Source organism: Oncorhynchus masou, unplaced genomic scaffold, assembly GCF_036934945.1.
Source record: "Oncorhynchus masou masou isolate Uvic2021 unplaced genomic scaffold, UVic_Omas_1.1 unplaced_scaffold_1945, whole genome shotgun sequence".
Classification (NCBI taxonomy): Eukaryota; Metazoa; Chordata; class Actinopteri; order Salmoniformes; family Salmonidae; genus Oncorhynchus; species Oncorhynchus masou.
The window spans coordinates 66,014-92,084 of NW_027008439.1; the positions used below are offsets into that span (position 1 = coordinate 66,014).

At 44.1% G+C, this 26,071-nt stretch overlaps 1 long non-coding RNA gene across 1 annotated transcript; it reads left to right on the forward strand.

The window, feature by feature from the left end:
• The first annotated feature begins 7,759 nt into the window (after positions 1-7,759).
• On the forward strand, positions 7,760-25,484 carry LOC135532614 (uncharacterized). Its single transcript, XR_010454368.1, has 3 exons — positions 7,760-7,896; positions 18,367-18,542; positions 25,421-25,484. It is a non-coding gene; the product is annotated as an uncharacterized LOC135532614 (long non-coding RNA).
• Positions 25,485-26,071: the final 587 nt, after the last annotated feature.

Consider the following 26,071-nt stretch of genomic DNA (forward strand, 5'->3'; position numbering starts at 1 on the left):
GTCAACTGGTCAGTCATTTTGTGCCAACTGGTCAGCCATGTTGTGTCAACTGGTCAGTCATGTTGTGTCAACTGGTCAGCCATGTTGTGTCAACTGGTCAGCCATGTTGTGTCAACTGGTCAGTCATGTTGTGTCAACTGGTCAGTCATTTTGTGCCAACTGGTCAGTCATTTTGTGCCAACTGGTCAGCCATGTTGTGTCAACTGGTCAGCCATGTTGTGTCAACTGGTCAGTCATTTTGTGCCAACTGGTCAGCCATGTTGTGCTAACTGGTCAGTAATTTTGTGTCAACTGGTCAGTCATGTTGTGTCAACTGGTCAGTCATTTTGTGTCAACTGGTCAGTCATTTTGTGCCAACTGGTCAGCCATGTTGTGTCAACTGGTCAGTCATGTTGTGTCAACTGGTCAGCCATGTTGTGTCAACTGGTCAGTCATTTTGTGCCAACTGGTCAGCCATGTTGTGTCAACTGGTCAGTCATGTTGTGCCAACTGGTCAGTCACGTTGGGCCAACTGGTCAGCCATGTTGGGCCAACTGGTCAGCCATGTTGTGTCAACTGGTGAGTCATTTTGTGCCAACTGGTCAGCCATGTTGTGTCGACTGGTCAGTCATTTTGTGTCAACTGGTCAGCCATGTTGTGCTAACTGGTCAGTCATTTTGTGTCAACTGGTCAGTCATGTTGTGTCAACTGGTCAGCCATGTTGTGTCAACTGGTCAGTCATTTTGTGCCAACTGGTCAGCCATGTTGTGTCAACTGGTCAGTCATGTTGTGCCAACTGGTCAGTCACGTTGGGCCAACTGGTCAGCCATGTTGGGCCAACTGGTCATGGGCCCTCCTCCACACTATACACACTACACACACTATACACACACACACACTATACACACTACACACACTACACACGCACACACACTATACACACTACACACACTATACACACACACACACTACACACACTACACACGCACACACACTATACACACTACACACACTATACACACTACACACACTATACACACTACACACACTATACATACACACACACTACACACACTACACACGCACACACACTATACACACTACACACACTACACACGCACACACACTATACACACTACACACACTATACACACACACACACACACTACACACACTATACACACACACACACACACACTACACACACTATACACACACACACTACACACACTATACACGCACACACACACTATACACACTACACACACTATACACACACACACACTAGACCTCACAGTGAGTAGACCTTACAGTGAAATGCTGAATACAACAGGTGTAGTAGACCTCACAGTGAAATGCTGAATACAACAGGTGTAGTAGACCTCACAGTGAAATGCTGAATACAACAGGTGTAGTAGACCTCACAGTGAAATGCTGAATACAACAGGTGTAGTAGACCTGACAGTGAAATGCTGAATACAACAGGTGTAGTAGACCTCACAGTGAAATGCTGAATACAACAGGTGTAGTAGACCTCACAGTGAAATGCTGAACACAACAGGTGTAGTAGACCTCACAGTGAAATGCTGAATACAACAGGTGTAGTAGACCTCACAGTGAAATGCTGAATACAACAGGTGTAGTAGACCTCACAGTGAAATGCTGAATACAACAGGTGTAGTAGACCTCACAGTGAAATGCTGAATACAACAGGTGTAGTAGACCTTACAGTGAAATGCTGAATGCAACAGGTGTAGTAGACCTCACAGTGAAATGCTGAATACAACAGGTGGAGTAGACCTCACAGTGAAATGCTGAATACAACAGGTGTAGTAGACCTCACAGTGAAATGCTGAATACAACAGGTGTAGTAGACCTTACAGTGAAATGCTGAATACAACAGGTGTAGAAGTCCTGGATGACAGGACACACAGAGCTATCCCAGACAACCCTGAGACTACCACACACAGAGCTATCCCAGACAACCCTGAGACTACCACACACAGAGCTATCCCAGACAACCCTCAGACTACCACACACAGAGCTACCCCAGACAACCCTGAAACTACCACACACAGAGCTACCCCAGACAACCCTGAGACTACCACACACAGAGCTACCACACACAGAGCTACCACACACAGTCTACCCAGACAACCCTGAGACTACCACACACAGAGCTACCACACACAGAGCTACCACACAGAGCTACCCCAGACAACCCTGAGACTACCACACACAGAGCTACCCCAGACAACCCTGAAACTACCACACACAGAGCTATCCCAGACAACCCTGAGGCTACCACACACAGAGCTATCCCAGACAACCCCGAAACTACCACACACAGAGCTATCCCAGACAACCCTGAGACTACCACACACAGAGCTACCACACACAGAGCTACCACACAGAGCTACCCCAGACAACCCTGAGACTACCACACACAGAGCTACCCCAGACAACCCTGAAACTACCACACACAGAGCTATCCCAGACAACCCTGAGACTACCACACACAGAGCTATCCCAGACAACCCTGAGACTACCACACACAGAGCTATCCCAGACAACCCTGAAACTACCACACACAGAGCTATCCCAGACAACCCTGAAACTACCACACACAGAGCTACCCCAGACAACCCCGAAACTACCACACACAGAGCTATCCCAGACAACCCCGAAACTACCACACACAGAGCTACCCCAGACAACCCTGAGACTACCACACACAGAGCTATCCCAGACAACCCTGAGACTACCACACACAGAGCTATCCCACACAACCCTGAGGCCGAGAACAGGAACAAGTACAACAAGTCTGGCTACGACCTCCGTAAAACAAACAAAAGGACAATATAGGAATAATGTGCAATCATATTACACAGGTTCTGACGATTATGGATTACAGAGGAAGACCAGCAATGACTCTCTACCAGACAAATTTTATGCTTTCACATCAACAACATCGTGCCGGGTGTGAGGGCCGTCACCGACCCAGAGGATTGGGGGAGATCTCGCTGTCTGAAGCCGACGTGAGAAAGGTCTTTAATGAGGTCAACACCCACAAGGCCGTGGAGCCCCGACAGTATTTCAGGGCGCGTTCTCAGAGCATGAAGAGCTGGCCAACATATTCACAGTCATTTTCACCCTGTCCTTGTCCAAGTCTGTAATCCCCATGTGTTTTAAAATGACATCATTCCTGTCCCTTCATGCCACAGTGACGACCGACCGATAGGATTCACATCTGTAATCAGGAAGTGCTTTGAGAGGCTGGTTTGGGCTCACATCAACTCCAGCATCTCAGACACCCTGGACCCACACCGATTTGCATACCGAACCAACCGACAAAAAGAAGATGTTAGTTGGTCTCCACACTGCCCTCACCCATCTAGACAAGAGGAATAACTACGTGAGAATGCTGTTCATTGACTACAGCTCAGCGTTCAACACCATAGTGCCCTCACCCATCTAGACAAGAGGAATAACTACGTGAGAATGCTGTTCATTGACTACAGCTCAGCGTTCACCACCATAGTGCCCTCACCCATCTAGACAAGAGGAATAACTATGTGAGAATGCTGTTCATTGACTACAGCTCAGCGTTCAACACCATAGTGCCCTCACCCATTTAGACAAGAGGAATAACTATGTGAGAATGCTGTTCATTGACTACAGCTCAGCGTTCAACACCATAGTGCCCTCACCCATCTAGACAAGAGGAATAACTATGTGAGAATGCTGTTCATTGACTACAGCTCAGCGTTCAACACCATAGTGCCCTCACCCATCTAGACAAGAGGAATAACTATGTGAGAATGCTTTTCATTGACTACAGCTCAGCGTTCAACACCATAGTGCCCTCACCCATCTAGACAAGAGGAATAACTATGTGAGAATGCTGTTCATTGACTACAGCTCAGCGTTCAACACCATAGTGCCCTCACCCATCTAGAAAAGAGGAATAACTATGTGAGAATGCTGCGTTCAACACCATAGCCAACAAGGGTGCGTTCTCAGCCCCCTCCTGTACTCCCAGTTCACCCATGACTGCGTGGCCACGCACACCTCCAACTCAATCATCAAGTGTACTGACGGCACAACGGTGGTAGGACTGATCACCGGAGATGATGTGACAGCCTACCGGGGGGAGGTCAGAGACCTTCTCAGTGTGGTGCCATAACAACAACATCGACCTCAAGGTAGCCTAGTGGTTAGAGCGTTGGACGAGTAACCGAAAGGTTGCAAGTTCAAATCACCGAGCTGACAAGGTACAAATCTGTCGTTCTGCCCCTGAACAGGCAGTTAACCCACTGTTCCTAGGCCGTCATTGAAAATAAGAATTTGTTCTTAACTGACTTGCCTAGTCAAATAAATAAAAATATCAGTAAGACAAAGGAGCTGATCGCTGACTACAGAAAACGAGGGGGGCGAGCACGTCCCCATCCTCATCGACGGTGCTGCAGTGGAGCAGGTCGGGAACTTCAAGTTCCTCGGTGGCCAAATGGTCCAAACACGCAGCAGCGCCTCTTCCCCCTCAGGAGGTTGAACAAATTTGGCATGTGCCCTCAAATCCTCAAAAAACTTCTACACTGAGAGTCTGACTGGATGCATCACTGTGGCACCGCCCTGGATCGCATGGAAGGGGAGGCCGGTATATCACTGGGGCACCGCCCTGGATCGCATGGAAGGGGAGGCTGGTATATCACTGGGGCACCGCCCTGGATCGCATGGAAGGGGAGGCCGGTATATCACTGGGGCACCGCCCTGGATCGCATGGAAGGGGAGGCTGGTATATCACTGTGGCACCGCCCTGGATCGCATGGAAGGGGAGGCCGGTATATCACTGGGGCCGAGCTCTCTGCTATCCAAGACATCGATATCAGGCAGTGTGAAAGAAAGGCCTGGAAAATGTTGAAGACTCCAGACACCCAAAACATATCTACCTCCATCACTCCAGTATCCCTGTATATAGTATGGTATTAACTGACCCTGTATATAGTATGGTACTAACTGACCCTGTATATATTATGGTATTAACTGACCCTGTATATAGTATGGTATTAACTGACCCTGTATATAGTATGGTATTAACTGACCCTGTATATAGTATGGTATTAACTGACCCTGTATATAGTATGGTATTAACTGACCCTGTATATAGTATGGTACTAACTGACCCTGTATATAGTATGGTATTAACTGACCCTGTATATAGTATGGTATTAACTGACCCTGTATATAGTATGGTATTAACTGACCCTGTCTATAGTGTGGTATTAACTGACCCTGTATATAGTATGGTATTAACTGACCCTGTCTATAGTATGGTATTAACTGACCCTGTATATAGTATGGTATTAACTGACCCTGTATATAGTATGGTATTAACTGACCCTGTATATAGTATGGTATTAACTGACCCTGTATATAGTATGGTATTAACTGACCCTGTATATAGTATGGTATTAACTGACCCTGTATATAGTATGGTACTAACTGACCCTGTATATAGTATGGTACTAATTGCATTCAGGCACACCTTTACTGTGGTTCAACCTCCAACCCTCTCACTTCCTTATCTGAGAGTTTTCGCTCCACCCCAACACCCTAACACCCTAACACCCCAACACCCCAACACCCCAACACCCCAACACCCCAACACCCTAACTAACTAACACAAACACAGTATGGCTGATATATTCTCTAGATCGGTTTACACACACACACACACACACACACACACACACACACACACACACACACACACACACACACACACACACACACACACACACACACACACACACACACACACACACCTGTAGATCTGTTTACCTGCACAAACACAGACACACACACACACACACACACACACACACACACACACACACACACACACACACACAGACACATGTAGATCTGTTTACCTGCACACACACACACACACACACACACACACACACACACACACACACACACACACACACACACACACACCTGTAGCTATTGATACACACACACACACACACACACACACACACACACACACACACACACACACACAGACACACACACACAGACACACACACACACACACACACACACACACACAGACACACACACAGACACACAACTATGTCTTACTACATTTGAGAGGTCTTTTTGTGGACCAACAATTGATTCCCATTCAAAATCCTATTTCCCTAAACCTTAACCCTAACCTTAATCCTAACCTTAACCCTAACCTTAACCCCTAAACCTAACACCTAACCACACACACACACACACACACACACACACACACACACACACACACACACACACACACACACACACACACACACACACACACACACACACACACACACACACACACACACACCTGTAGATCTGTTTACCTGCACAAACACAGACACACACACACACACACACACACACACACACACACACACACACACACACACACACACACACACACACACACACACACACACACACACACACATACACAGTAGATCTGTTTACCTGCACACACACACACACACACACACACACACACACACACACACACACACACACACACACACACACACACACACACACACACACACACCTGTAGATCTGTTTACCTGCACAAAAGACACACACACACACACACCTGCAGATCTGTTTACCTACACACACTCACACACACACACACACACACACACACACACACACACACACACACACACACACACACACACACACACACACACACACACACACACACACACACACAGACACACACACAGACACACACACACACACACACACACACACACACACACACAGACACACACACAGACACACAACTATGTCTTTTTGTGGACCAACAATTGATTCCCATTCAAAATCCTATTTCCCTAAACCTTAACCCTAACCTTAATCCTAACCTTAACCCTAACCTTAACCCCTAAACCTAACACCTAACCCTAACCTTAATCCTAACCTTAATCCTAACCTTAACCCTAACCTTAGCCCCTAAACCTAACACCTAACCCTAACACCTAACCCTAACACCTAACCCTAACCTTAACCCTAACCTTAACCCTAACCTTAATCCTAACCTTAACCCTAACCTTAAATTAACCCCTAACCTTAAAATTGCCTTTTTACAAGGGCCAGCAAAAAGTCTTCTCTTAATTTTAGTTGTTTTAATATTGTAGTAAGGTGGTAACATAGTAAAACACAGGCCACCACAGACTGCCAGCTGGCCCCGGTGTCATTGGATCCTAGTGAGGGTCATGTTCTGTCTGTGTTCAGTGGAGTAGGACATTCCTTCCTCTCCCGTTCTCCTCTTTCCCCCGGCCTGAACCCCCGAGACAGAACTGACAAAGGCTCACGCGTCTAGTTCTGGGTGGAAGAGATGGACATATGGTATATGAGCTCGTCATGTCATTTAAATGCATAGAAATAGAATCATTGATGGAGTCCCGTTCTATTTCTTCTGTTTCTATGCATTTTAATCCGATACGATAAAAACCGGACCTAGCTCTGGTTTAGTACACTGGGGGTTCAGGGTGACTGCAACTCAGTCAGCTCACACACACACACACACACACACACACACACACACACACACACACACACACACACACACACACACACACACACACACACACACTTTTCTCATTTGAGTGAAAAAAATGGGGACATCAGAATGAAAAAAACACATTTTTCCAGCGGGACCTGTCTCATTGACCCTGTCTCTCTCCCGTGCCCAGGTGTTCCATGCCAACACAGACTCGACCGAGGTGGTTCTGAACCGGATCCCCCTGCCTGTTCTGGCCCGCTTTGTACGCGTCAGACCCCAGACCTGGAAGACAGGCATCGCCCTGCGCTTGGAGCTCTACGGGTGTCAGATCACCGGTAAGAAACAGCCTCTTCTATTCTATCCAAGCTGTAAGACTGTATGGTAGGTCCCATCGAAGCCTCTATTTTATGGTATGTCCCATCTAAGACTCTATTTTATGGTAAGTCCAATCTAAGACTCTATTTTATGGTAAGTCCAATCTAAGACTCTATTTTATGGTCTGTCCCATCTAAGACTCTATTTTATGATAAGTCCGATCTAAGACTCTATTTTATGGTAAGTCCCATCTAAGACTATTTTATGGTTAGTCCAATCTAAGACTCTATTTTATGGTAAGTCCAATCTAAGACTCTATTTTATGGTAAGTCCAATCTAAGACTCTATTTTATGGTATGTCCCATCTAAGACTCTATTTTATGATAAGTCCGATCTAAGACTCTATTTTATGGTAAGTCCCATCTAAGACTATTTTATGGTTAGTCCCATCTAAGACTCTATTTTATGGTAAGTCCCTTCTAAGACTCTATTTTATGGTAAATCCCATCCAAGACTCTATTTTATGGTAAGTCCCATTTAAGACTCTATTTTATGGTAAATCCCATTTAAGACTTTATTTTATGGTAAATCCCATCTAAGACTCTATTATATGGTAAATCCCATCTAAGACTCTATTTTATGGTAAATCCCATCTAAGACTCTATTTTATGGTAAATCCCATCTAAGACTCTATTTTACCCTCCTGTTACGGCAAATGAGTGAGGAGGTGTGGAGTCAGGCGCAGAGAGCAAAAGATGTGGGAAAAAACACGCTTTAATGTCCCGGAAAAATAACATGAACAAAAGTAGGAAAACAAATGATCAGAAATATTAACGGACAGCGCGAAACCCAAAATACAGACAAAATACACTCAAACATAGAACAGACGAACAAGCCCACACGAAAAAGAAGCGGGCTGAACAAACTATATATAACCCTACCCTAACAACCAAACAAGAAACAGGTTTATACCAATCAGACAAAACCAAAGGAACACAGAACAACGGATTGGTGATAGCTAGTAGACCGGCGACGACGACCGCCGAGCGCCACCCGAACAAGAAGGGGAGTCACCTTCGGTAATATTCGTGACACCTCCCTGGATTACTTCTCCCTGGATGACGATCTCCAGGATGGTAATGATGCTAAAATGTGTTGTACATTGTTAATTAAGCTTTTCACATTCCCTCCTGGTTGAAATACGTCTCTGTGTGGTCCAACTCCCGAGGGCTGCCGGGCAGAAGAACCTTTCACGGCCTCCAAGTTGACGCCAATTGGCAAAGCCGTCAAAGGCACTGTTTCTCAGTGCTTGAAGCATCACTACAGATCCGGTTCGATCTCAGGCTGTGTCATAGCCGGTTGTGACCTGGTGTCCTATAGGGCGGTCCACAATTGGCCCAGTGTCATCCGGGTTAGGGGAGGGTTAGGGGGGCTTTACTTGGCTCTTCGTGCTCTAGCGACTCCTTGTGGTGGGCCGGGCACCAGCAGGCTGACTTCGGTCAGTTGAACGGTGTTTCCTCTGACACACTGGTGTAGCTGGCTTCCGGGTCAAATGGATATCACGAAATTGGGGGTAAAAAGGTGTCAGTCTCTAAGACCTTTCCAAACCTGGATGGTGCAACATTTGCCCATTATTATTTTCAAAATTCTTCAACCTCTGTCAAATTGGTTGTTGACCTTTGCTAGACAACCATTTTCATGTCTTGCCATAGATTTCCAAGTAGATTTAAGTCAAAACTGCAACTCAGCCACTTAGGAATATTAACTGTCTTCTTGGTTAGAAACCCCAGTGTAGATCAGGAGCATTCACTGTCTTCTTGGTTAGAAACCCCCGTGTAGATTTGGCCTTTTGTTTTAGGGTATTGTCCTGCTGAAAGGTCGTAACCCCCCCCCTTTCTTTAACCAGGCAGGCCAGTTGAGAACAAGTTCTTATTTACAACTGCAACCCAGCCAAGATAAAGCAAAGTAGTGTGATAAAAACAAGAGTTACAAGTGGGATAAACAAACGTACAGTCAATAACACAATAGAAAAATCTATATACATAATGTGCAAATGAAATAAGATTAGGGAGGTAAAGCAATAAATAGGCCGTAGTGGCAAAGTAATTACAATTTAGCAATTAAACACTGGAGTGATATATGTGCAGATGATGATGTGCAAGTAGAGATACTGGGGCGCAATAGAGCAAAAAAATAAATAACAATATGGGGATGAGGTAGTTGGGTGTGCTATTTACAGATGGGCTGTGTACAGGTGCAGCGATCGGTAAGCTGCTCTGATAGCTGATGCTAAAAGTTAGTGAGGGAGATATGAGTCTCCAGCTTCAGTGATTTTTGCAGTTCGTTCCAGTCGTTGGCAGCAGAGAACTGGAAGGAAAGGCAGCCAAAAGAGGTGTTGGCTTTGGGGATGACCAGTGAAATATACCTGCTGGAGTGCGTGCTACGGGTCGGTGTTGCTATGGTGACCAGTGAGCTGAGATAAGGCAGGGCTTTACCTAGCAAAGATTTATAGATGACCTGGAGCCAGTGGGTTTGACGACGAATATGTAGTGAGGGCCAGCCAACGATAGCATACAGGTCGCAGTGGTGGGTAGTATATGGGGCTTTGGTGACAAAACGGATGGCACTGTGATAGACTACATCCAAGTTGCTGAGTAGAGTGTTGGAGGCTATTTTATAAATGACATCGCCGAAGTCGAGGATCACTAGGATGGTCAGTTTTACGAGGGTATGTTTGGCAGCATGAGTGAAGGATGCTTTGTTGTGAAACAGCAAGCCAATTCTAGATTTAATTTTGGATTGGAGATGCTTAATGTGAGTCTGGAAGGAGAGTTTACAGTCTATCCAGACACCTAGGTGTATGTAGTTGTCCACATATTCTAGGTCAGAACCGTCTAGAGTAGTGATGCTAGGCGGGCGGGAGGGTGCGAGCAGCAATGTGCTTATAGCTGTATTCCGTTTATTTGTTTTATCCTGAAAAACTCCCCATCCTTAATGATGACAAGCATAGCCATAACATGATGCAGCCACCACCATGCTTGAAAATAGACCTGACTGGAGAGTGGTACTCAGTGATGTGTTGGATTTGTCCCAAACTTTTTCTATTCGGGACATAGTTCATTTCTTTGCCACATCCTTATCAGTTTTACTTTAGTGCCTTGTTGCAAACAGGATGCATGTTTAGGAATATTTGTATTCTGTTCAGACTTCCTTTCTAATTTAGGTTAGTATTGTGGAGTAACTAAAATCTTGTTGATCCATCCTCAGTTGTCTCCTATCACAGCTTTAAAATCACCTTTGGCCTCATGGTGGAATGACTGATCAGTTTCCTTCCTCTCCGGCAACATCTACTAATCGGTGCCCTTCTTTGCGAGGCATTGAAAAATCTCCCTGATCTTTGTGGTAGAATCTGTGCTTGAAAATGGTATGTGTGTTTATTATGTATCTCCGTTAGTTCCTGCCAAGGCAGCAGCTACTCTTCCTGGGGTTTATTATGGATCCCCATTAGTTCCTGCCAAGGCAGCAGCTACTCTTCCTGGGGTTTATTACGGATCTCCATTAGTTCCTGCCAAGGCAGCAGCTACTCTTCCTGGGGTTTATTATGGATCCCCATTAGTTCCTGCCAAGGCAGCAGCTACTCTTCCTGGGGTTTATTACGGATCTCCATTAGTTCCTGCCAAGGCAGCAGCTACTCTTCCTGGGGTTTATTATGGATCCCCATTAGTTCCTGCCAAGGCAGCAGCTACTCTTCCTGGGGTTTATTATGGATCCCCATTAGTTCCTGCCAAGTCAGCAGCTACTCTTCCTGGGGTTTATTATGGATCCCCATTAGTTCCTGTCAAGGCAGCAGCTACTCTTCCTGGGGTTTATTAAGGATCCTCATTAGTTCCTGCCAAGGCAGCAGCTACTCTTCCTGGGGTTTATTATGGATCCCCATTAGTTCCTGCCAAGGCAGCAGCTACTCTTCCTGGGGTTTATTATGGATCCCCATTAGTTCCTGCCAAGGCAGCAGCTACTCTTCCTGGGGTTTATTATGGATCCCCATTAGTTCCTGCCAAGGCAGCAGCTACTCTTCCTGGGGTTTATTATGGATCCCCATTAGTTCCTGCCAAGGCAGCAGCTACTCTTCCTGGGGTTTATTATGGATCCCCATTAGTTCCTGCCAAGACAGCAGCTACTCTTCCTGGGGTTTATTATGGATCCCCATTAGTTCCTGCCAAGGCAGCAGCTGCTCTTCCTGGGGTTTATTATGGATCCCCATTAGTTCCTGCCAAGGCAGCAGCTACTCTTCCTGGGGTTTATTATGGATCCCCATTAGTTCCTGTCAAGGCAGCAGCTACTCTTCCTGGGGTTTATTATGGATCCCCATTAGTTCCTGCCAAGGCAGCAGCTACTCTTCCTGGGGTTTATTATGGATCCCCATTAGTTCCTGCCAAGGCAGCAGCTACTCTTCCTGGGGTTTATTATGGATCCCCATTAGTTCCTGCCAAGGCAGCAGCTACTCTTCCTGGGGTTTATTATGGATCCCCATTAGTTCCTGCCAAGACAGCAGCTACTCTTCCTGGGGTTTATTATGGATCCCCATTAGTTCCTGTCAAGGCAGCAGCTACTCTTCCTGGGGTTTATTATGGATCTCCATTAGTTCCTGCCAAGGCAGCAGCTACTCTTCCTGGGGTTTATTATGGATCTCCATTAGTTCCTGCCAAGGCAGCAGCTACTCTTCCTGGGGTTTATTATGGATCCCCATTAGTTCCTGCCAAGGCAGCAGCTACTCTTCCTGGGGTTTATTATGGATCCCCGTTAGTTCCTGTCAAGGCAGCAGCTACTCTTCCTGGGGTTAATTATGGATCCCCATTAGTTCCTGCCGAGGCAGCAGCTACTCTTCCTGGGGTTTATTATGGAGCCCCATTAGTTCCTGCCAAGGCAGCAGCTACTCTTCCTGGGGTTTATTATGGATCTCCATTAGTTCCTGCCAAGGCAGCAGCTACTCTTCCGTGGTTCCGTCGGAATTAAGGCAATTATACAAATTCACTACACACCTGAGGGACCGTACAGATAATTGCATGTGTGAAGTACAGAGATCAAATCAAATCAAATTTTATTTGTCACATACACATGGTTAGCAGATGTTAATGCGAGTGTAGCAAAATGCTTGTGCTTCTTGTGCTTCCAACAAGTAATCTAACTTACAATTCCAAAACTACTGTCTTATACACACAAGTGTAGGGGGATAAAGAATATGTACATAAAGATATGAATGAGTGATGGTACAGAGCAGCATAGGCAAGATACAGTAGATGGTATCGAGTACAGTATATACATATGAGATGAGTATGTAAACAAAGTGGCATAGTTAAAGTGGCTAGTGATACATGTATTACATAAAGATCCAGTAGATGATATAGAGTACAGTATATATGTATACATATGAGATGAATAATGTAGGGTATGTAAACATTATATTAGGTAGCATTGTTTAAAGTGGCTAGTGATATATGTTACATCATTTCGCATCAATTCCCATTATTAAAGTGGCTGGAGTTGAGTCAGTGTGTTGGCAGCAGCCACTCAATGTTGATGAGGTAGTTATTAAAAAATCATGTTAAATAATGTTGTTGAACACGGAATGAGTCCATGCAACTTATTATACGATTTGATTGGGCACATTTAATACTCCTGAACTTATTTAGGTCAAATTATTTAAAATAAATTCCATTTGACATTGTGGGGTATTGTGTGTGTAATTGAATACATTTTTAGTTCAGGCTGTGTCACGGTTGTTTGTGTAGACGGACCAAGAAACAGCGTATTTTGAGTTCCACATAATATTTCATAGTGAAACTTCAGCAAAACAAACAGTAAACAAACAAACAAAAATTATACTTATATTCCACCATAAAATCGCAATTAAATTCATTAAAAATCCTACAATGTGATTTTCTGGATTTTTTTTCTCATTTTGTCTGTCATAGTTGAAGTGTACCTATGATGAAAATTACAGGCCTCTCTCATCTTTTTAAGTGGGAGAACTTGCACAATTGGTGGATGACGAAATCCTTTTTTGCCCCACTGTACATACACAAACTCAACACAATATCCCATAACACACAGGTGGAAAATATTATACTGAAGTATGATCCCCAATTGGAGACAATGATAGCCAGCTGCCTCTAATTGGGAATCATACTAAAACACCAACATAGAAAAAACATGCTAGAACCCCACATAGAAAATATTAACTAGACTAACCCCCTAGTCACGCCTTGACCTACTCTACCATAGAAAATATAAACTAGACTAACACCTAGTCATGCCGTGAACTACACTACCATAGAAAATATAAACTAGACTAACAACTAGTCACGCCCGTTGAATCTTAGTTTGATCACAGCCAAAATCCAAAGACAATCTATTGGCTTTTTGTAACCCAGCGTTCTGACAGAGAGACACAGACCAGGCATTTAATGATGTGTAATTCCATCCAGCCCGTCGCCAGTCGTCACACACACACACACACACACACACACACACGCACACGCACACGCACACGCACACGCACACGCACACGCACACACACACACACACGCACACACACACTCCAGTCTGTTTGCCTGTCTCCACCTCTCATCGCCATATCATCAGAGCTGTGGCGCTAAAGAGCCAGCTAGCTGTAATTAGATTTGTCTATTTATAGTGCCACAGTGATTAGCTGGGGGTGTAATTCCGTTGTCCCCCCCCCCCCCCCCACACACACACACAAGACATCACATGAAAGGAGATGGGCTGTTTAGCTCAGATGCTGTCAGCCCCACCGTCTCACGCACGCACACACGCACACACACACACACACACACACACACACACACACACACACACACACACACACACACACACACACACACGCCATCAAACTCCATCAACATTCTATTAGCCTGCTATCTGCTGCCATTTGTTTAGACACTGAGAAGGACAGATGTGCTTTTAGTGACAGGAAGCTCTCTCCGGGCTTGACACAAATGGCACAAACACGATGCTGGTGTCTATATTAGATATTAGTGTCCCTGGGCCTGCCTGGCTGGCTGCACTCCGAGCGAAACGAGACATTGGCCAACCTCTCTCTCTCTGTGTCTCTCTCTCTGTCTCTCTGTCCCTCTGTGTCTCTCTCTCTCTGTTTCTCTCTCTGTCTCTCTGTCCCTCTCTGTGTCTCTCTCTCTGTGTCTCTCTCTGTCTCTCTCTCTGTGTCTCTCTCTCTGTCTCTCTGTCCCTCTCTGTGTCTCTCTCTCTCTCTCTCTCTCTTTGTCTCTCTGTCTCTTTCTGTCCCTCTTTCTATGTGTCTCTCTATCAATTTCAATTTAATTCAATTCAAGGGGCTTTATTGACATGGGAAACATATGTTATCATTGCCAAAGCAAGTTACGTAGATAATAAACAAAAGTGAAATAAACAATAAAAATGAACAGTAACACATACAGAAGTTCCAAAAGAATAATGCCATTTACATTGTCATATTATTTTTATATACATTAACAAATGTCATATTATATATATACAGTGTTGTAACGATGTACAAATAGTTAAAGTACAAAAGGGAAAATAAATAAGCATAAATATGGGTTGTATTTACAATGGTGTGTGTTCTTCTTCTGGTTGCCCTTTTCTTGTGGCAACAGGTCACACATCTTGCTGCTGTGATGTCACACTGTGGAATTTCACCCAGTAGATATGGGAGTTTATCAAAATTGGGTTTGTTTAAAAAAAAATTGTGGATCTGTGTAATCTGAGGGAAATATGGTCAGTTTCACAGTTTCCACTTCATTTTGTGGGCAGTCAGCACATAGCCTGTCTTCTCTTGAGAGCCATGCCTGTCTACGGTGGCCTTTCTCAATAGCAAGGCTATGCTCACTGAGTCTGTACGTAGTCAAAGCTTTCCTTAAGTTTGGGTCAGTCACAGTGGTCAGGTATTCTGCCACTGTGTACTCTCTGTGTAGGGCCAAATAGCATTCTAGTTTGCTCTGTTTTTTTGTTTCTCACTCCTGTACCCAAGAAAACAAAGGTAACTGAGCTATCGCCCCGTAGCACTCACTTCTGTCATCATGAAGTGCTTTTGAGAGACTAGTCAAGGACCATATCACCTCCACCTTACCGGCCGCCCTAGACCCACTTCAGTTTGCATACCGCCCCAACTGCTCTGTCTGTCTGGACAAGAGGAATACCTATGTAGAGCTCAGCATTTAACACCATAGTACCCTCCAAGCTCATGATCAAACTGGAGGCCCTGGGTCTCGACCCCGTGTAATTGGGTCCTGGACTTTCTGACGGGCCGCCCCCATGTGGTGAAGGTAGGAAACAACATCTCCACCCTGCTGATCGTCAACACTGGGGCCCCACAAGGGTGTGTGCTCAGCCCTCTCCTGTACTCCCTGTTCACCCATGACTGCATGGCCATGCACGCCTCCAACTCAATCATCAAGTTTGCAGACGACACAACAGTAGTGGGCCTGATTACCAACAACAACGAGACGGCCTACAGGGAGGAGGTGAGGGCCTTCGGAGTGTGGTGTCAGGAAAATAACCTCACACTCAATGTGATGAAGAAGGTGCAGCAACCTCAGGAGGCTGAAGAAATTTGGCTTGTCACCCAAAACCCTGACAAACTTTTACAGATGCACAATTGAGAGCATCCTGTCTGGTATGGCAACTGCTCCGCCCAAAACCGCAGGATTCTCCAGAGGGTAGTGAGGTCTGCACTACGCATCACAGAGGGCAGTCTACCTGCACTCCAGGACACCTACACCACCCGATGTTACAGGAAGGCCATAAAGATCATCAAGGACAACAACCACCCGAGCCACTGCCTCTTCACTCCGCTATCATCCAGAAGGCGAGGTCAGTACAGGTGCATCAAAGCTGGGACCGAGAGACTGAAAAACAGCTTCTATCTCAAGGCCATCAGACTGTTAAACAGCCATCACTAACATTGAGAGGCTGCAGCCAACATACAGACTTGAAATCACTGACCACTTTAATAAATGGAACACTGTCACTTTAATAATGTTTACACATCTGCTAACCAATGTGTATGTGACAAATTCAAATTAATTTGCTTTGAATAGCATTCTAGTTTTTTGTTAATTCTTTCCAATGTGTCAAGTAATTATCTTTTTGTTTTGTCATGATTTGGTTGGGTCTAATTGTGTTGCTGTCCTGGGGATCTGTGGGGTGTGTTTGTGTTGGTGAACAGAGCCCCAGGACCAGCTTGCTTAGCTGATATCGGCCTAATTCTGCTCTGCATGCATTATTTGGTGTTTTACATTCTACACAGAGGATATTTTTTGCAGAATTCTGCATGCAGTCTCAATTTCTTGTTTGTCCCATTTAGTGAATTATTGGTCGGTGAGCGGACCCCAGACATCACAACCATAAAGGGCATTGGGTTCTCTCTGTCTCTCTCTCTCTCTCTCTCTCTCTCTCTCTCTCTCTCTCTCTCTCTCTCTCTCTGTCTCTCTATCTCTATATCTCTGTCTCTCGGTCTCTCTCTGTCTGTCTATCTTTGTCTGTCTCTCTCTCTCTCTCTCTCTCTCTCTGTCTGTCTGTCTGTCTGTCTGTCTGTCTGTCTGTCTGTCTGTCTGTCTGTCTGTCTGTCTGTCTGTCTGTCTCTCTCTGACTCCTCTATATCTTTCTCTCCTTTCTTCATCCCTCCATGTCTGGGATATCTAGCTTTTCCATATTTCTTGTTAATTTTCACAATTTTACGAGGGAGGAAAAAGCTCTTTGTTCACCCAGAGTACAGAGCACTGTGGGAGTGTGTGGGATCTGATCTGCTCTCTCACTCTCTTTTAGGTAAAGGGCAATTCTCTGTTCCTTCCACCTCCCACTGTTTCTGTTCCCCTGGTCTGTTCTCTAGTATCCTGCAGTCAAAATGTCTCCCACTAACTTCTTTTAAAGATCCCCCCCACACACAGATAATAGTAATAAAGTCACTTGGACGTGCCTTTTTAGGGCACTAATTCTGACCGCAGCCCTATGAGCCCTGGTGGAAAGAAGTGCACTATACAGGGCAGAGGGTACCATTTGAGACCTAGGCAAAGAGTGTTTCATTATTTACTGTTGTAGTCGACTGCTGAGACATAACTACATGAAACATTGATTTCACTGCCTTGAAATGTCCTTGTCAATCTTCCTCGATGCTCTCTCTCTCGCCTTTCTCTCTCCTCCCCGTTCCTTGTTTCTGTTTCCCTCCCCCCCTAACCCCCGTTAACCTCCCCACCAAGTACAAAATATTCCCTAGCTGTGCCCATATAATATCAACTAAGTTGTCTGACTTTGTGTTTTTTATTTATTTTTATTCATGTATTGCTGGACTCTATGGGCCGGTTTCTGGGATTAAGTCTGGACTAGCTCCATTGTCTCCATTGGACTAAACTTAATCTTTGTCTGGGAAACAGACCCTGAATATATTTTAAATGAATAAATACAATTCTCCCTTCCAGACGCTCCATGTTCTGAGATGCAGGGGATGCTGTCCGGCCTGCTGCCCGACTCCCAGATCACGGCGTCATCCATGAGGGATATCCACGGCTCCATGGGGACGGCCAGGCTGGTAGCCAGCAGGTCAGGATGGTTCCCCAGCCCAACACAGCCTCTGGCCGGGGAGGAGTGGCTTCAGGTAAACAACGTGACCTTCTGGAAACCAAGAAACACTAAAAAAACATTTCAGAAATAATTATTCTTCTGCAGGTTTTTAGCTCATGTTTGAAAACTTAAATTCAAATACAATTGTATTTGTCACCTGCATACTTGAATACAACAGTGAAATGCTGAATACAACAGGTGTAGTAGACCTTACAGTGAAATGCTGAACACAACAGGTGTAGTAGACCTCACAGTGAAATGCTGAATACAACAGGTGTAGTAGACCTCAACAGTGAAATGCTGAATACAACAGGTGTTGTAGACCTCACAGTGAAATGCTGAATACAACAGGTGTAGTAGACCTCACAGTGAAATGCTGAATACAACAGGTGTAGTAGACCTCACAGTGAAATGCTGAATACAACAGGTGTAGTAGACCTCACAGTGAAATGCTGAATACAACAGGTGTAGTAGACCTCACAGTGAAATGCTGAATACAACAGGTGTAGTAGACCTCACAGTGAAATGCTGAATACAACAGGTGTAGTAGACCTCACAGTGAAATGCTGATTACAACAGGTGTAGTAGACCTTACAGTGAAATGCTGAATACAACAGGTGTAGTAGACCTCACAGTGAAATGCTGAATACAACAGGTGTAGTAGACCTCACAGTGAAATGCTGAATACAACAGGTGTAGTAGACCTTACAGTGAAATGCTGAATGCAACAGGTGTAGTAGACCTTATAGTGAAATGCTGAATACAACAGGTGTAGTAGACCTCACAGTGAAATGCTGAATACAACAGGTGTTGTAGACCTCACAGTGAAATGCTGAATACAACAGGTGTAGTAGACCTCACAGTGAAATGCTGAATACAACAGGTGTAGTAGACCTCACAGTGAAATGCTGAATACAACAGGTGTAGTAGACCTCACAGTGAAATGCTGAATACAACAGGTGTAGTAGACCTCACAGTGAAATGCTGAATACAACAGGTGTAGTAGACCTCACAGTGAAATGCTGAATACAACAGGTGTAGTAGACCTCACAGTGAAATGCTGATTACAACAGGTGTAGTAGACCTTACAGTGAAATGCTGAATACAACAGGTGTAGTAGACCTCACAGTGAAATGCTGAATACAACAGGTGTAGTAGACCTCACAGTGAAATGCTGAATACAACAGGTGTAGTAGACCTTACAGTGAAATGCTGAATGCAACAGGTGTAGTAGACCTTATAGTGAAATGCTGAATACAACAGGTGTAGTAGACCTCACAGTGAAATGCTGAATACAACAAGTGTAGTAAACCTTACAGTGAAATGCTGAATACAACAGGTGTAGTAGAGCTCACAGTGAAATGCTGAATACAACAGGTGTAGGAGACCTTACAGTGAAATGCTGAATACAACAGGTGTAGTAGACCTCACAGTGAAATGCTGAATACAACAGGTGTAGTAGACCTCACAGTGTAAAACTGAATACAACAGGTATAGTAGACCTCACAGTGAAATGCTGAATACAACTGGTGTAGTAGAGCTCACAGTGAAATGCTGAATACAACAGGTGTAGTAGACCTCACAGTGAAATGCTGAATACAACAGGTGTAGTAGACCTCACAGTGAAATGCTGAATACAACAGGTGTAGTAGACCTTACAGTGAAATGCTGAATACAACAGGTGTAGTAGACCTCACAGTGAAATGCTGAATACAACAGGTGTAGTAGAGCTCACAGTGAAATGCTGAATACAACAGGTATAGTAGACCTCACAGTGAAATGCTGAATACAACAGGTGTAGTAGACCTTACAGTGAAATGCTGAATACAACAGGTGTAGTAGACCTCACAGTGAAATGCTGAATACAACAGGTGTAGACCTCAGTTATATGCTGAATACAACAGGTGTAGTAGACCTCACAGTGAAATGCTGAATACAACAGGTGTAGGAGACCTTACAGTGAAATGCTGAATACAACAGGTGTTGTAGACCTCACAGTGAAATGCTGAATACAACAGGTGTAGTAGACCTCACAGTGAAATGCTGAATACAACAGGTGTAGTAGACCTCACAGTGAAATGCTGAATACAACAGGTGTAGTAGACCTCACAGTGAAATGCTGAATACAACAGGTGTAGTAGACCTCACAGTGAAATGCTGAATACAACAGGTGTAGTAGACCTTACAGTGAAATGCTGAATGCAACAGGTGTAGTAGACCTTATAGTGAAATGCTGAATACAACAGGTGTAGTAGACCTCACAGTGAAATGCTGAATACAACAAGTGTAGTAAACCTTACAGTGAAATGCTGAATACAACAGGTGTAGTAGAGCTCACAGTGAAATGCTGAATACAACAGGTGTAGGAGACCTTACAGTGAAATGCTGAATACAACAGGTGTAGTAGACCTCACAGTGAAATGCTGAATACAACAGGTGTAGTAGACCTCACAGTGTAAAACTGAATACAACAGGTATAGTAGACCTCACAGTGAAATGCTGAATACAACTGGTGTAGTAGAGCTCACAGTGAAATGCTGAATACAACAGGTGTAGTAGACCTCACAGTGAAATGCTGAATACAACAGGTGTAGTAGACCTCACAGTGAAATGCTGAATACAACAGGTGTAGTAGACCTTACAGTGAAATGCTGAATACAACAGGTGTAGTAGACCTCACAGTGAAATGCTGAATACAACAGGTGTAGTAGAGCTCACAGTGAAATGCTGAATACAACAGGTATAGTAGACCTCACAGTGAAATGCTGAATACAACAGGTGTAGTAGACCTTACAGTGAAATGCTGAATACAACAGGTGTAGTAGACCTCACAGTGAAATGCTGAATACAACAGGTGTAGACCTCAGTTATATGCTGAATACAACAGGTGTAGTAGACCTCACAGTGAAATGCTGAATACAACAGGTGTAGGAGACCTTACAGTGAAATGCTGAATACAACAGGTGTTGTAGACCTCACAGTGAAATGCTGAATACAACAGGTGTAGTAGACCTCACAGTGAAATGCTGAATACAACAGGTGTAGTAGACCTCACAGTGAAATGCTGAATACAACAGGTGTAGTAGACCTCACAGTGAAATGCTGAATACAACAGGTGTAGTAGACCTCACAGTGAATTGCTGAATACAACAGGTCGAGCTAGACCTTATAGTGAAATGCTGAATACAACAGGTGTAGTAGACCTCACAGTGAAATGCTGAATACAACAGGTGTAGTAGACCTCACAGTGAAATGCTGAATACAACAGGTATAGTAGACCTCACAGTGAAATGCTGAATACAACAGGTGTAGTAGACCTCACAGTGAAATGCTGAATACAACAGGTATAGTAGACCTCACAGTGAAATGCTGAATACAACAGGTGTAGTAGACCTCACAGTGAAATGCTGAATACAACAGGTGTAGTAGACCTCACAGTGAAATGCTGAATACAACAGGTGTAGTAGACCTCACAGTGAAATGCTGAATACAACAGGTGTAGTAGACCTCACAGTGAAATGCTGAATACAACAAGTGTAGTAAACCTTACAGTGAAATGCTGAATACAACAGGTGTAGTAGAGCTCACAGTGAAATGCTGAATACAACAGGTGTAGGAGACCTTACAGTGAAATGCTGAATACAACAGGTGTAGTAGACCTCACAGTGAAATGCTGAATACAACAGGTGTAGTAGACCTCACAGTGTAAAACTGAATACAACAGGTATAGTAGACCTCACAGTGAAATGCTGAATACAACTGGTGTAGTAGAGCTCACAGTGAAATGCTGAATACAACAGGTGTAGTAGACCTCACAGTGAAATGCTGAATACAACAGGTGTAGTAGACCTCACAGTGAAATGCTGAATACAACAGGTGTAGTAGACCTTACAGTGAAATGCTGAATACAACAGGTGTAGTAGACCTCACAGTGAAATGCTGAATACAACAGGTGTAGTAGAGCTCACAGTGAAATGCTGAATACAACAGGTATAGTAGACCTCACAGTGAAATGCTGAATACAACAGGTGTAGTAGACCTTACAGTGAAATGCTGAATACAACAGGTGTAGTAGACCTCACAGTGAAATGCTGAATACAACAGGTGTAGACCTCAGTTATATGCTGAATACAACAGGTGTAGTAGACCTCACAGTGAAATGCTGAATACAACAGGTGTAGGAGACCTTACAGTGAAATGCTGAATACAACAGGTGTTGTAGACCTCACAGTGAAATGCTGAATACAACAGGTGTAGTAGACCTCACAGTGAAATGCTGAATACAACAGGTGTAGTAGACCTCACAGTGAAATGCTGAATACAACAGGTGTAGTAGACCTCACAGTGAAATGCTGAATACAACAGGTGTAGTAGACCTCACAGTGAATTGCTGAATACAACAGGTCGAGCTAGACCTTATAGTGAAATGCTGAATACAACAGGTGTAGTAGACCTCACAGTGAAATGCTGAATACAACAGGTGTAGTAGACCTCACAGTGAAATGCTGAATACAACAGGTATAGTAGACCTCACAGTGAAATGCTGAATACAACAGGTGTAGTAGACCTCACAGTGAAATGCTGAATACAACAGGTGTAGTAGACCTCACAGTGAAATGCTGAATACAACAGGTATAGTAGACCTCACAGTGAAATGCTGAATACAACAGGTGTAGTAGACCTCACAGTGAAATGCTGAATACAACAGGTATAGTAGACCTCACAGTGAAATGCTGAATACAACAGGTGTAGTAGACCTCACAGTGAAATGCTGAATACAACAGGTGTAGTAGACCTCACAGTGAAATGCTGAATACAACAGGTGTAGTAGACCTCACAGTGAAATGCTGAATACAACAGGTGTAGTAGACCTCACAGTGAAATGCTGAATACAACAGGTATAGTAGACCTCACAGTGAAATGCTGAATACAACAGGTGTAGTAGACCTCACAGTGAAATGCTGAATACAACAGGTGTAGTAGACCTTATAGTGAAATGCTGAATACAACAGGTGTAGTAGACCTCACAGTGAAATGCTGAATACAACAGGTGTAGTAGACCTCACAGTGAAATGCTGAATACAACAGGTGTAGTAGACCTCACAGTGAAATGCTGAATACAACAGGTGTAGTAGACCTCACAGTGAAATGCTGAATACAACAGGTATAGTAGACCTCACAGTGAAATGCTGAATACAACAGGTGTAGTAGACCTCACAGTGAAATGCTGAATACAACAGGTGTAGTAGACCTTATAGTGAAATGCTGAATACAACAGGTGTAGTAGACCTCACAGTGAAATGCTGAATACAACAGGTGTAGTAGACCTCACAGTGAAATGCTGAATACAACAGGTATAGTAGACCTCACAGTGAAATGCTGAATACAACAGGTGTAGTAGACCTCACAGTGAAATGCTGAATACAACAGGTGTAGTAGACCTTATAGTGAAATGCTGAATACAACAGGTGTAGTAGACCTCACAGTGAAATGCTGAATACAACAGGTGTAGTAGACCTCACAGTGAAATGCTGAATACAACAGGTGTAGTAGACCTCACAGTGAATTGCTGAATACAACAGGTCGAGCTAGACCTTATAGTGAAATGCTGAATACAACAGGTGTAGTAGACCTCACAGTGAAATGCTGAATACAACAGGTGTAGTAGACCTCACAGTGAAATGCTGAATACAACAGGTATAGTAGACCTCACAGTGAAATGCTGAATACAACAGGTGTAGTAGACCTCACAGTGAAATGCTGAATACAACAGGTGTAGTAGACCTCACAGTGAAATGCTGAATACAACAGGTATAGTAGACCTCACAGTGAAATGCTGAATACAACAGGTGTAGTAGACCTCACAGTGAAATGCTGAATACAACAGGTATAGTAGACCTCACAGTGAAATGCTGAATACAACAGGTGTAGTAGACCTCACAGTGAAATGCTGAATACAACAGGTGTAGTAGACCTCACAGTGAAATGCTGAATACAACAGGTGTAGTAGACCTCACAGTGAAATGCTGAATACAACAGGTATAGTAGACCTCACAGTGAAATGCTGAATACAACAGGTGTAGTAGACCTCACAGTGAAATGCTGAATACAACAGGTGTAGTAGACCTTATAGTGAAATGCTGAATACAACAGGTGTAGTAGACCTCACAGTGAAATGCTGAATACAACAGGTGTAGTAGACCTCACAGTGAAATGCTGAATACAACAGGTGTAGTAGACCTCACAGTGAAATGCTGAATACAACAGGTGTAGTAGACCTCACAGTGAAATGCTGAATACAACAGGTATAGTAGACCTCACAGTGAAATGCTGAATACAACAGGTGTAGTAGACCTCACAGTGAAATGCTGAATACAACAGGTGTAGTAGACCTTATAGTGAAATGCTGAATACAACAGGTGTAGTAGACCTCACAGTGAAATGCTGAATACAACAGGTGTAGTAGACCTCACAGTGAAATGCTGAATACAACAGGTATAGTAGACCTCACAGTGAAATGCTGAATACAACAGGTGTAGTAGACCTCACAGTGAAATGCTGAATACAACAGGTGTAGTAGACCTTATAGTGAAATGCTGAATACAACAGGTGTAGTAGACCTCACAGTGAAATGCTGAATACAACAGGTGTAGTAGACCTCACAGTGAAATGCTGAATACAACAGGTGTAGTAGACCTCACAGTGAAATGCTGAATACAACAGGTGTAGTAGACCTCACAGTGAAATGCTGAATACAACAGGTGTAGTAGACCTCACAGTGAAATGCTGAATACAACAGGTGTAGTAGACCTCACGCTGTTCCTTGCCTTCTGTCTCACTACCTCTGTCACTGTAAAGTGTGTTTTGCGATTTTAAATCACTTCATCTTTCCGTCGGTTTGTTTTGATCCAGGTGGACTTGGGGGTCCCCAAGACCGTACGCGGCGTCATCACCCAGGGAGTCAGGACAGTGGAGGGAGTACCTCGGCTGAGAACAGGGCCTTCGTCAGGAAGTACCGCGTGTCTCACAGCCTGACGGGCAAGGACTGGACTTTTATCCTGGACAGAAAGACCAGCCATCCTAAGGTATGGGGAACACACACACACACATACATACAAACACACATTGTACACTATTCCCTATATAGTGCACTAGTTTTGACTACTTTTCAAAAGAAGTGCACTGTATAGTGAATAGTGTAGTATTGGGAACCCAGTTTCAGAGCCGTCACATTCAGAGACAAGTCTCCCTCCTGCGTCCTTCAGTTTGGAAAGAAAATAATTCAATTAGAGTGATAACTGCTGAGAGCTGCTCTGATAACATTTCTTGTGTGTTAATTAAAAACGTCTCTGTTCTGCCACCAACTTAGATTATATTACTATAGTAGTACTATGCTCCAGTAGGCAGTTTAAAGAAATACACACACACACACACACACACAGTTGGCGACAGGTTTTCATTCTAGAATACTTCATCTGCATAAAGAAAATAAGCATTTTCCACCACTGGTGTGTTTTCATCAAACTGACTTGTTGCGGATAAAATCTGTGATGACATAGGGCA